The sequence below is a fragment of the Ictidomys tridecemlineatus genome, chromosome 14 (assembly GCF_052094955.1).
Source record: "Ictidomys tridecemlineatus isolate mIctTri1 chromosome 14, mIctTri1.hap1, whole genome shotgun sequence".
NCBI classification, from domain to species: Eukaryota; Metazoa; Chordata; class Mammalia; order Rodentia; family Sciuridae; genus Ictidomys; species Ictidomys tridecemlineatus.
In genome coordinates this window covers 25,210,947-25,222,701 of record NC_135490.1, presented here as the reverse complement: position 1 = coordinate 25,222,701, position 11,755 = coordinate 25,210,947, and the positions used below count along the sequence as shown (strand labels likewise).

General features: G+C 39.9%; 1 long non-coding RNA gene and 1 other non-coding gene across 2 annotated transcripts in view; one reads left to right on the top strand and one right to left on the bottom strand.

Annotated features, from left to right (window-relative positions):
• Nucleotides 1-1,146: 1,146 nt before the first annotated feature.
• On the bottom strand, nt 1,147-1,253 carry LOC120884360 (U6 spliceosomal RNA). Its single transcript, XR_005726777.1, has one exon. It is a non-coding gene; the product is annotated as a U6 spliceosomal RNA (small nuclear RNA).
• Nucleotides 1,254-2,132: 879 nt separating this feature from the next.
• LOC144370317 (uncharacterized) overlaps nt 2,133-11,755 on the top strand; it is a 28,775-nt gene continuing 19,152 nt past the window's right edge. The window contains exon 1 of the long non-coding RNA XR_013430296.1: nt 2,133-2,329. This is a non-coding gene — a long non-coding RNA (uncharacterized LOC144370317). The remainder of the gene's footprint in view (nt 2,330-11,755) is intronic.

Genomic DNA, 11,755 nt, shown 5'->3' with positions numbered 1-11,755 from the left:
AGCTGGCTCTCTTCTTTCCTAGGAGATGAGTCTCTAGCAAGAAATGATTTGTTAAAATTAAATACAAGAAGTATTCTGACCATTTAGTTATTAACTGTGACAAACAGAGACATTTGTAACAAGATATGCTGGAAAATTTCACTCAAGATATGCCCAAAAGCTGATATTTGCATATTAGCTGCCAGGTTTGCACACTTTGCCACCTAGTGGATCAACTGAAAACTACAGGATTTTCTATGGCTAATGATTAAGTTCCACAGTCTTCAGAAAAAGTCCTAACTCGACCTAGGGTAGGTATTTGGTTTGTTTTACTTTTTGGGGATCCTAGAGTAGTGTCTGGATATTAACAGGCAGTTAATAAATAGCTGTTATATAAATGATGAGCATTCACTAGAGGTGTACTACACTTAAAAGAATATTGTTACAGGGAATATGTAATTGAAAATTAAGTCTCAAAATGTTGTTGCTAAAATGTATTTCCAAACTAAAAGTAAAGTTCTGAATTATTTAAAAAGTAAATGGGGAGGTTATATTCTCATGTTATGGGTGTATCTACATAACTCATTTGGATGTGTCTCTATTGCTCCATGTAGGCAGATAATTCAGATAATTTAATTTAGATAGTGAAAGCCTACCCCTCTTTCATCCCAAATGCCCCTAAATAAAATTAAATCTACCCTGGAATATGTCCTTTCTTCTTTGCCTAAAAATTATTCCTAGGTTTATTCTTGCTTTGGACTGTAGTGTTTGTTATACTCCTTTTTTGCTGCTCAAAATTTGAAACCTTTTAATCTTCTTTTTAAAGAAAAAAATATGCATACACATATATGACTATATGTACATTTTTTTTGTTTTCTGTTTACAGAATAACATTTTGTGTTTCTCTTTTAGTGAACTATAGGTGTAAATGACTCTTAAGCATATTTCTTCTGGCATGAAGATTAGTGATTAAAAAAGCAAAATGATCATTATAATTTTAAGTAGAGTTTTCCTCTAATAAGTGCTTGATTTTTTTCATAATTCTTTATTAATTAAAATTTCAAAACATTTATATATTTTCACAAAGATGTAAAGAAATGTACATGGAAACCCTCTATCTCCTTAGCTTGTTTCACCAAATTCAGTATCTTGCATGACTACATTACTGAAAATATAAAATGCTTCACAAATTTGCATGTCATCTTTGAGCAGGGGCTATGCTAATCTTCTCTGTACAATTCCAATTTTAGTATATGTGCTGCCAAAGCGAGCATAAGTATTCGATTTTTGAGACTTTAAAAAAAAAGAACTTTAAAAATAAAAATATTAGATTAAGTTTTAGCACCTTAAAATTTATACTGGAAAAATTGACTAGATAATCCACCAAATTTCTTTCACAGAATTATTTTTCATTCTAAATCAGCCAATAAACAAACAAATAAAACCCCATATGCATGACATAATGGTATGCCAACAGTTTGTTAAAAGAACTTATTCTTGTTTTCAAATTAATATGAACTTAGATTGACAATAATAATACATTTTATAATATATTACTGAGATATAAATTTTATTTTTTATTAGCTGAAACAGTAGCTGTTCATTACATCAAACTCATTTTATATTTCATAGAATTAATATTCTTCCCAGAATTCATAGTTTTAAACAAATATGCACACATTTTCAAGTAAATATAATATCCCCAAATAACAATTACTTTATTTTGATAGAGTCAATGGAAAACACCTTAAATACAGAGTCACAACAGAAAAACTTTCAAAGCCACATGTGAAGAAGCAGAATTTTTTTTTTTTTTAAGAAAGAGAAAGATGTGGACTAGGGAGCTGCAGAGTGGTAGAGTGTTTATCCAGGGTGCTCAAGGACCTGGGTTCGATTTCCACCACTGCCTGGTGCCAGGGGGAGGGGTTATTAATTAAAATATACAGTCTGAAGACTTTGAAAGCAGTTGCTTTCTAAGGCAATTTTTGCCCCTCTGACATAAAACAAAGTTTGAGTAACACTTACATAACTACTATAATTTCTTAACATAGATTTCATATAACATTAATATGCACATACTAAATAACAAACATGCAAGCACTATAGTTAAGAATAACATTTTAATTATATTTTAGTGTATGTTTTTCTCAATTATATCCTCAGGTTGAAGTCTACAGCATTCATCTGAACCAGCTACATATCTCATTTTCATAAGGGTCCCGGGAGGCCATAGTCATACATTATTACTTCAGCCTTCACAAAAGCAATGCTGTACAGAACTCTGTACTGTAATAGGCAGCACAGAGCACTCACAATTTCAGTTCCTGTTACATTGACAAGACTCCTTCAGGTAAGAGATTAGAACATTCCTTTCTTTTTATAAGGTTAGTGACCATTTTAATGCAATAAGAGGATTATTCTTGTTTCACTGGGGATAGGAAGTTTGTGCTGTGAATGTGTGTGGTAGATATTTTTACTCTCTTACGCTGGGTTTCCAGAAGTCCTCTGTAGTTCAGAATAAAGCTAGCTCTATAATCCCAATGTTAATAAGAATTTCAAAATTAATTTCTCTCCCTTAATATGCATAGCTTATGTGGGGAAAATGGTGAGGGTCACCCAATTATTCACCCATGTGAAGTATAGAAATAAACCCCACAAATACAAATTCTAAAGTTGCAGAAACACTTTCAAGTAGTTAATTCTTTCAAATTTTAAATTTTAATATTTGCTATTTAGGCAAAAATTCTCTCATTGGGGAGAGCTTTGAATTAAGGTAAGTGATATTACATTTTCCCATTTTTGATACAAACTATAAATATCATAAGTGAATTTCATAAAAGTACAATAGTAATAATTGACACTTTAATAGGGTTACATATGAAATGTATGATAGATTAGTTTTGCTAGGAAGATTTATACAGGCATTTTTTTATCATGCTTCATGCTGTTTAATGTTTTCTTGCAAATATTCATTGATTATTTTCCAACCCATGCCTGAGAATTAAAAAGAAAAAGTTGTGTAACCCAAATTTATCTGTTCTTTCCTGGGGTAAAGAACAGAGGGGAATGATTGCAATTTCTAAAATATAACCTTATTTTTTTTTCCTGTTGTGTATATCCTCCCAGGTAGTTGAAAAGCTTTTGTTTCAAAATAACTGTGTTTAAAAGCTGGACATACTATTTGCTACTATGATGCTATAATTTGATAAAGGAGCAATACTTTTTCTGCAAAGTAAAATTCTATAACCAAATGACATAAGTTTAGAAAAACTGTAAAATGACTAAGAGAACTAAATTTTATTTAATTTTAAATGTAATTTCTTAACTGCAATTGCTCCCATAAAAATCATGGGAGCCTTTTGGATTAAGCGGCATATATGTTAAGTGGCATATATATTCTTTTGGAAACTCTTCTTTTAGTCCCCCTCCCCACGGTGTTCTGCCGCATAACTAGCATAAATCATACCTGATCTCAATATCTCAAGTGTAGCATCAGAAATCCCCAAACCTTAAAAACGACGTCGTTTTTAACACATTTGGAATGATATTTATGAAAAGGGAGGGTTGAAATTTTGGAGCTTCTCTGCGCCTGACCTTGGATCTATTTTCACACAAGTATCTTTTGTGACTTTCCCCAGAACTAAGCAAATCTTAAATGGCCTTCGGGAGTGGGGGATGGAAGGCCTTCCCCAGCGACCTGTGGGGTCCACTTCTTCTCCCTCCAGGTGAGTGGGGCGGCAGGTGACAAACAAGAAGCAATTGCTGACGTGAGGAAAAGAGGCTAAATTCCTCCAAGATTCAAGGACCTTATCTTCCCGAAGCACTGAAAGCCTCTCTCTCTCATCCTTCATCTCAGTCTATAGCGCAGCTTGGTAGCCCGTCGGGGGGACTTTTTCTGCACGTCTGCTTCAATGGTGGGGAGGGGTGGGGGTTCCAGATTTAACACTGAAGGGAAAACAGCTCGTTCTGCCCCATTCTCGTCCTACACCACGTCCGCGACACTCTGTGGGATGAAGACTGCCAAGAATAGGTACCGAGGGAGGAGTACTGGATGACAGAGTTCAAGCGATATCTGAAAGTGTAAAGAAGGACAGCACCCTCCTTGGTCCCAGGTGAATTATTTGCCATCTTTCTTAGCCGTGTGTTTTTGTTTGGCAATAGTTGTGACATTGATTTTTGAACTGATGGATCTAAATCTGAGTGGCCGGGAAGGAGCCTGGAAGAGTCAAGTCAGCTTCCACCCACCCTACACATATGAGAGGTCCCATGGCAGGAATCCGTGTGGCTGCCAGGGCCCCCACCCTGGGTCTTCAGTGCAAAGGCGTTTGCCTGGCAGATCTGGAGGTGCAGTGGAAAATGCAGAAGCAGCCTGCTAAGAATTGTGAATGGAGAGACAAGCGCTTCAGGATCTCACTGCTTAAATAAAAAATTTTTAAAAAATTAAAAAGAAGAAAGAAAGAAATGAAAAGAAAAGAAAAGAAAAAGAACGATAACTGGTTGGAACCAGTCTTACTTCTTCTTAGAGTCCTTGCAATTTGGCTGCTTGCCTGACGCCGCGAGCTATGTACGGCAGCAGCCGCTGCAGCGTCCTGGAGTTCACGTCTTAAAATAAACCATCAGGAATAATTCCATCCCGAGGCAAACGACCCCGTCCCTCCCCCATCCCCCAATGTCAAAGCAACTCTAGGGCTGGTCGTTCCTACCGTTCCTATAATCTGCTCCTGGGGATTGGACGCAGCGGGGACTTCGTAGCCCTCTGCATCCGGAGCTCTGCTGGGCACCAGGCACTAGCACTCGCCCCAGACTCATCCAACCTCCCTTTGGGGGTCTGCGGCTGGGAAGGAAGTGGACATGCTTACAGTCAACCGAAGGGTTGAAATGGAGTCCAATGAAGCCGGAAAGGCTGAAATTCCTGAGCCCTGAAGCTGTAAAGCACCAGATAGGGAAACTGGGAAAAGACGTGCGGGTTGATCCATCCTCTGGTCTTATTTTTAACTCCCGCGCTGTTCCCTGCACACTCTAGCTTCGGAGGTTTACGGTTGGCTAGAGTCACAAGCGCATGAATAGAGATGGTAGGTGCAGAGCTCTCTGGCTCGCCCTGGACACCACATCACAGGCAGTTAACTGCAGGGGGTCCAGGGGATATTTCCCAGCCCGGAATCTATGCCAGAATCTTTGTATTTGAATGTCCTAGATAGGGCCACATACATGCTTGCGCTTTTAACAGGCATGCAAAGGGCCCAGTGGGGAAAATGCTCTAGCAACCTACCGAGGGATGACTTAAAGATTGCCCTACAAACAGAGAATGAAAGAGCTCATCATCCCATTTTGTGCACGGGAAACCTGAACCTTTCAAGGTTAAAGTGACATGTTCAAGGTTACACAAAGCTCTGGTAAAACTAATCCTAAATCTCTCACTTCTTGGCCCCCCGCCTCCATCAGCCCGCTTGGAAAACTCAGTTTTAGAGATATCAAGAAGATCTGAGCATGTCCATATGGAAGGATTCACTGTTTGCTGTCAGTGCAATTTATCAGCATAATTTCAATATGATAATTTCCAATCATGGTTCTAGGAATGTAGTTCAGATCTTCTTTCTCATTCTATCTTACAAAATCAGATAAAAGGTATCTCAAGCAAAGGTAGCCAGATATCAGTATTTTAGATACCTAGTCACTGGGTGGTGGGTTACCCGTACTTAACTAAGTCAGGAAGAGGAATTACTTCTGAGTCCTGGGCCTGGGAGGAATGGGGAGCCGCTTAGATAAATGCTGTAATGGGAAATGGTCAGGCAATCAACTTTCACCTTCTCACAAGCTATTAGAAAAGGGACTGGCTTTTGTCCTGCAAATTCTCCCCTCAGGCAGTCAGAGCTTGATGTTATTTTGATTATTTCTCAGTATTCACATTAATTATTTTAGGACAATACACACACCTTTCCACAGAGTCAATGCAAATTGGAGTCTTTTCAGACTTTTAGTCCCCATAGTCCCTGTGCCCCCTCCCCCCAAATCTGGGATAGAAAGTTGGTAGCCCTAAAATAATTTTTTTTCTGAAGTAAAAAGGCCACAAAGTTGACTCTTTTCTTTTATCTCCTTCAAATTTTATCTCCCCTCCCCCTCTTCCTCCTCCCTCTCTGAGTAGAAGAGAGAGAAACCCCAACCTTCAACTGTCAACTTTTTTTCCAAACACCAGATTAATGTTCCCCAGGACTTGGTAGTAACGTGACCTTTCTGTTTTCAGATGTGTTTTCCAACATGTAATCGTTTGTTTGTTATGTCTCTCAGTATGGAATAAGAAAAGTTGGGGGAAGGGGTTTTGGATGTAGAGACTGTTTTTTGTTCCCTCTTCAAAATGCTCAAAGCATTTTTATTTTCAAGAAGATAATCCCCAGGGGGGGAAATCCACAAAATACTGGCAATGAAAAGAAATCCAGGCACTGAAGCAATTATTTAAATATCAACATTTTCTAAAATAAGATCTAATAAATGGATTTTTAATTTAAAAAATTTCAGTGCAGGAGGGGTACTTCTCTGGTGTTGGTAAATGCTCTTCATCTTGATCTAGGTAGTTACCAGAGCAGTATATTTTTAAAATGTTTACTTATAAATTATGCCCATTTTTGGACTGTTCTCTTTAATAAGTTTTTTAAAACTGAGAAATAAGAAACCTCTGATATGTGGTCACTATTTCTAAACCTGTATACTTATGAAATTAAATTAAGAAATTTACCAATAACTTGATTCTGCATAATAGAATTTGAATTAAATTGAAAAGTATTATACTTGATCCAGTTATTTGGCAACTGGCTTATATATTGCATTACTATTTCTAATAGTAAAATGTCAAACGTGCAAAAAGAAAAATTTAAGAAATATACAAATAAACAAAATAGCAATTTGTTTTGTTTAAAAACTGCAAACTGTTTTTGTTCCAAATGAAAATTCTAAAAAGCCAAATACAAAAGCGAATTTCTGCCACAAGATACTAAACTTTTTTAAACTTTTTTCTCCCATAAAATATTATTGTTGGGCTGCTTTTCATGGTCACTGACCAAGTATTTTCATCAAAAAACCAAAGACTAAATGGCTATCCTCATTTAATCCACAGCATTTATTTCTGGCATCTACCTGGCTAATGACCTCACGGTGGCCCTCCAACCCTTATTTTGTCTTTTAATCACCCCCTTCTAATTTACCCCAATATTTTTCCTACCCGGTTCAACTTAAAGAAATCTTGATTCCTAAATCTAAGAAATTGCTTCCTGACGATTCACTTTATTATTGCTCCCTCCCTTCTCTCCCTCTCCATCTCTAATGGACACTTTATCACCCGGGAACAATTGCAAAATCCACACTGCCCACATGGAGGCTTCGCTGCTGCTTTACTTTATAGGCCCTTCCGTGGTTTTATGATAGGTTGCTGTGGTTGGAATGTTTATAGATAATAAACAACTAATCCATTTCTTGCCTAATGAATTGCCCCACCCGCGTACCAGTTTAACACCCGTAACTAGCTCCAGGATCAATCCGAGTCAGCGGCAGGGGGCGAAAGGGGTGGGGGTGCGAAACCACCCAGCGTCACTGCCGCTTAAAATCAAAGCCAAAGAACTGAAAGTCAACAGATCCTTATTTCCTACTTTTCAGTGCTTCTCGCGCGCGACCCCGGATCGTCCAGGCGGGCTCTGCCCCACCCGCTCTTCTCTCCCCTGAATCCCAAAATACTCCTCTTGAGTCTGAAATCTTAAGAGGGCAGTCCTTGAACTTGGGCGCTCTGCGCTGAAAGATTAGCGTTCCTGCTAGAACCGGGCGCTCCCGGGGACAGGCTAGAGCTGGTGGCTGCAGAGACTCCTAAATTGGTGCAACCAGCCAGCTGAAGGTTTCTGCGGCGCACAGCCTGAGGGCAGTCAGACTTTTCCTGGCTCTGCAGGAGGTTCTTTCTGACGTTTTCGAGGGCGCGTGCTCCAGTGTCCCAAGCGCTGAAAAGAGCTTTTGGTTGGGTGACAGGAGAGGTAGTGGGAAGTGCACAATCTGACACTTTAGAATACTGTCTGCAATAACGAAAAATGTATGTTCATACTCCCAAGAGGCCGGGGGAAAAGTGGATGATCTGCCAAAAGCATTCCAAGAACAGAAGAAATCCACCCCTAGGAGAGACCCTTTTATACACATTATGGCAGCCGCACATGGTCTTCGTCAGTAGCTGGGGCCAGGGCTTATGATGTCTGTGGCTTGGGGCTGGGGAAAGGGCTACGGCAACCAAGTCTCCTATGGTGTTGAGCTGCGGAGTCCACAGTCTATTCTACCAGCGCCCAAGCCTTCCCTTTCCAAAAGCACCCAGAGGAGGGAAGCCTAATGGGGTGGGAACTGCAAAGTCCCAGGTTAATGATTCTCTTACTAGAGACATTTCCAGAACTCATGTAAACTACATTTTATTTAGTCGTTTCCTTTACTTAGTAGTTGGAGAGTTCTGCAGTTTTACTGTTCACAAATTTAATTTTAGAAAACAAAGGTGTATGCCACCTTCCAACTAAGCACCCTGTTCTAGGAGCTCTTCTCTCCAAGAACCTAAGGAATCACTCTGTGCACCCTCCTCCATCTGCATGTGATTTTGCTTCCCTTTAGTATGAAGAGTAGGGGAAGATTGTGTTGGGTCACAATTTATTTTCCCAGGTGACCATTTCTTTCTTCTCCAAACTGTGGGTAAAGAGCACTTTACTTCCTTCTTTTGCTAGTCTTGGTTGGTAAACTCCATTTATCATGGAGCAGGGGCTTCTAATGTTCTATCATTCCAGTCACAAATATTTAATACCTATTGTTTTAGGCATTGAGGACACAACAGTTTAAACACACATAATTGTACGTATGAGCGTGTACACACACACACACAATACTTCTGTAGAACTTCCACTCTGCGGGGGGGGGGCGGTTGGGGAGAATCAGGTTTATACTGGGAAACATTTTGGACTGGCACTGAAAGGGTGTGATTTTGAAGAGAAGTCTAAGACACCATCTCAGTCACCTGGCTGACCTATCCTGCTCACCTCAGAGCTTTCTCAGCTGTAACTGTTGTGTTTATTATCAGATAACCACACACTCTTTTTTTTTTCTTTCTACAGAGTTGATTTTCATCTGTTGGTGATGGGGAGAAGGGTGCTCTTGCCACTCTTAATAGCGATGGTCATTATGAACCCATAGAGTCACCAAGTAAACATTTTTAGTGTCCTTTAAGGAAATCTGATCCTCATGGATCTTCAGTGACACCAAATCAAATTCAAGACAAATGTCCTTCACTGAGAGAGGGGATTTCCTCCCTCCATCAGGATCCAGGTAGGATTCTGTTCCTACTGGGATCTCTCCTGCTCCTCTGATGTGGGATGTAGAGTTGCAGGGGGGAAGAATGGGCAGCTTCTGAATGGTAGCCAGCACTGGAAGTTTCTCTCACTCTCTTTCTCCCTCTCTCAGTCTCTCCTGAAAGTCTCCTCAGGGGGAAGGGCACTTGTCCCATGAACAAGCCTGCAAGGAAGCTTGTGGGGCCTGAGCGGTTTCGCCTTGGCCTCTGCTGCCGCCTTGGCTGGCTCTTGAGCACAGATACCGATTTAATTACCCCTTGATGAAAAAGAGAATTAAAAATGATCCACAAAGGAAAACTCAGTCTAAAAGCCCACTGTGAGATGTTTGATTATTTTTTCTGGCATTGCTATTTGATTTGAACCTACCTCATCAGAAATAAAAATAAATAGGAACACAAAACCTTGACGAGTTTTTCAGTACTGGATGTGTGCATGGTTGATATATAGAGAAAAGAAAATAAATCCCGGTTGCTTAATCAAAGGAAGAAGAAAGTAATTTGTATAAATAGAGCTTTAGAAAAAGGATCACTCGTGCAGGAAAAGGTTGCCTAGACCCGGGGTACCTTCGCAGAGGCTCGGGAGCTGGGAAGCCCGGAGTGAGTCATCTCAGACGCCACAGAGGGGCCTCCAAAGCGGTTAGAGAAACTGGACAGAGCTGCACATCAAACAGCGGGGATCTGGGCTCGGTTTTATTTGATCATCAAAGGAACAGGGAACTCAGGAAGGCGTCTATGTCTGCATCCTAGGAAGTGCCCAGAACTTTGAAAGGTGTTTGCACTTCGGAGTGGTTTGTTTTGAACGTGATGGATAAAGAAGCCTCTTACCTGCAGGAAGGTACAGCTGCTCCTGTGTGCTACACGCAGTAGACATTGTAAGTGCAAAGGGACGCTTGGTGCAGGACCTCACAGAACGGTGGCCCAGCGGGATCACTTCTCACAATTGGAGCCTGCAAACATTTGGGAACATGGAGAGGTATTCTTCAGTTACAAGTGGCATCATGCTGTGTCTCTGCTGGGTCTGAGGATGTTCAGATTTCACAGTCTGCAAAAAGGAAAATGCATGCCAAAGAACTTTGTTGACTGTAGAGGATTAGATGGTAGTATTACTATGCACATCTGAAATTTCCATATATATAAATGCAGGGATGGTTGGTAAGATGATAAAAGTAGAGTTCTGGTCTCATTTCATTGAGAGTCTCTGTCACTTTAACTCTCATCCTCGTCTGAAGTTGGCATTGATTGAACCTGTACTTGTAAAATACATAGTCTTGTTTTCTTCTTCCTTTGTAAAAATTAAGTTGCCCACTAACTTGGCTTTAGAATTAGCCAAGGATCATTCTCCATTCAGAAGCATGAAATCACTGTGTGTGTACAGAGATCAGCTTAAAAGTCAGCTGCCTGCAGGACAGGCTTGAAGATGTAAAATAATTTCAACATAGGGAGTCATAGATAACTCAATCTTACTTCTCACTTCAATATAATGCAAAAACTATACCCAGTTGACATTTTTCCTTTATTCAAAAAGTTGTGGGAGTTAGATAAATACTCTGCCCCTTATAGCTTGCTATAAGAATGTAATTATGGAATTTTGTCATTATATTTTACTTGAGCACCATACAGTAACTTTTTAAAAGGCAAAATAGAGCAAATAAAAGCCTGCCGAGGTGGTGCGTGCCTGTAATCACAGCAATTCTGAAGGCTGAGGCAGGAGGAGTGCAAGTTAAAAGTGCTGGGGATTTGGTTCAGTGGTAAAGTACTGCTGAACTTAATCCTTGGTACAAAAAAAAAAAAAAAAAAGAAAAGAAAAGAAAAGAAAGAAAGAAAAGGAGGTGGAGGAGAAATGTTAGTGACAACAGCAGACTTATAGAGCAAAATTCAGTTAAAACAAAAATATTTATAGTTGACAAGATTAGAAGAATAAAGTACTCAGATCAGAAAAGAAAGGTCTACATTGATTTGGAAATAGAAACTCTGCTGACCAAGCTGAGGGGCAGATGAAGTGCTTCCCCCTCCTTACCTTTACCAGGTTTCTGTCCTCCACTCTTTTGGCCCATGCCTGGCCCATTTATCAGAGCCGGGGGTTCCTGTCACTGCCTTCTACTGTTCAACATCACATCCCTCTCTGCTCTAGCCACCCCTCCACTGAACTTCCTAGCCCCAAAAGTGATGACCTAGGAAACATTTCTCTATCTCTTTTCATAAAAATTACTAACTTTTCTTCCCAGATCCCACTAGGTCCCAAGAACTAATAGATTCACATGTTCTTATGGTGTGCTAATGGATGGTTTAATGTGTTCTCTTGTCCAACCTATTATAGTTGCCCTAAAACTGATTTTTCAATGCTTAAAAAAAGGTGGGATTAGAAGTAGAAATTTTAGATAGCTTGCTACAAGGAGAGAGATTGGGAGGGGCAGATTTGCTCATAAA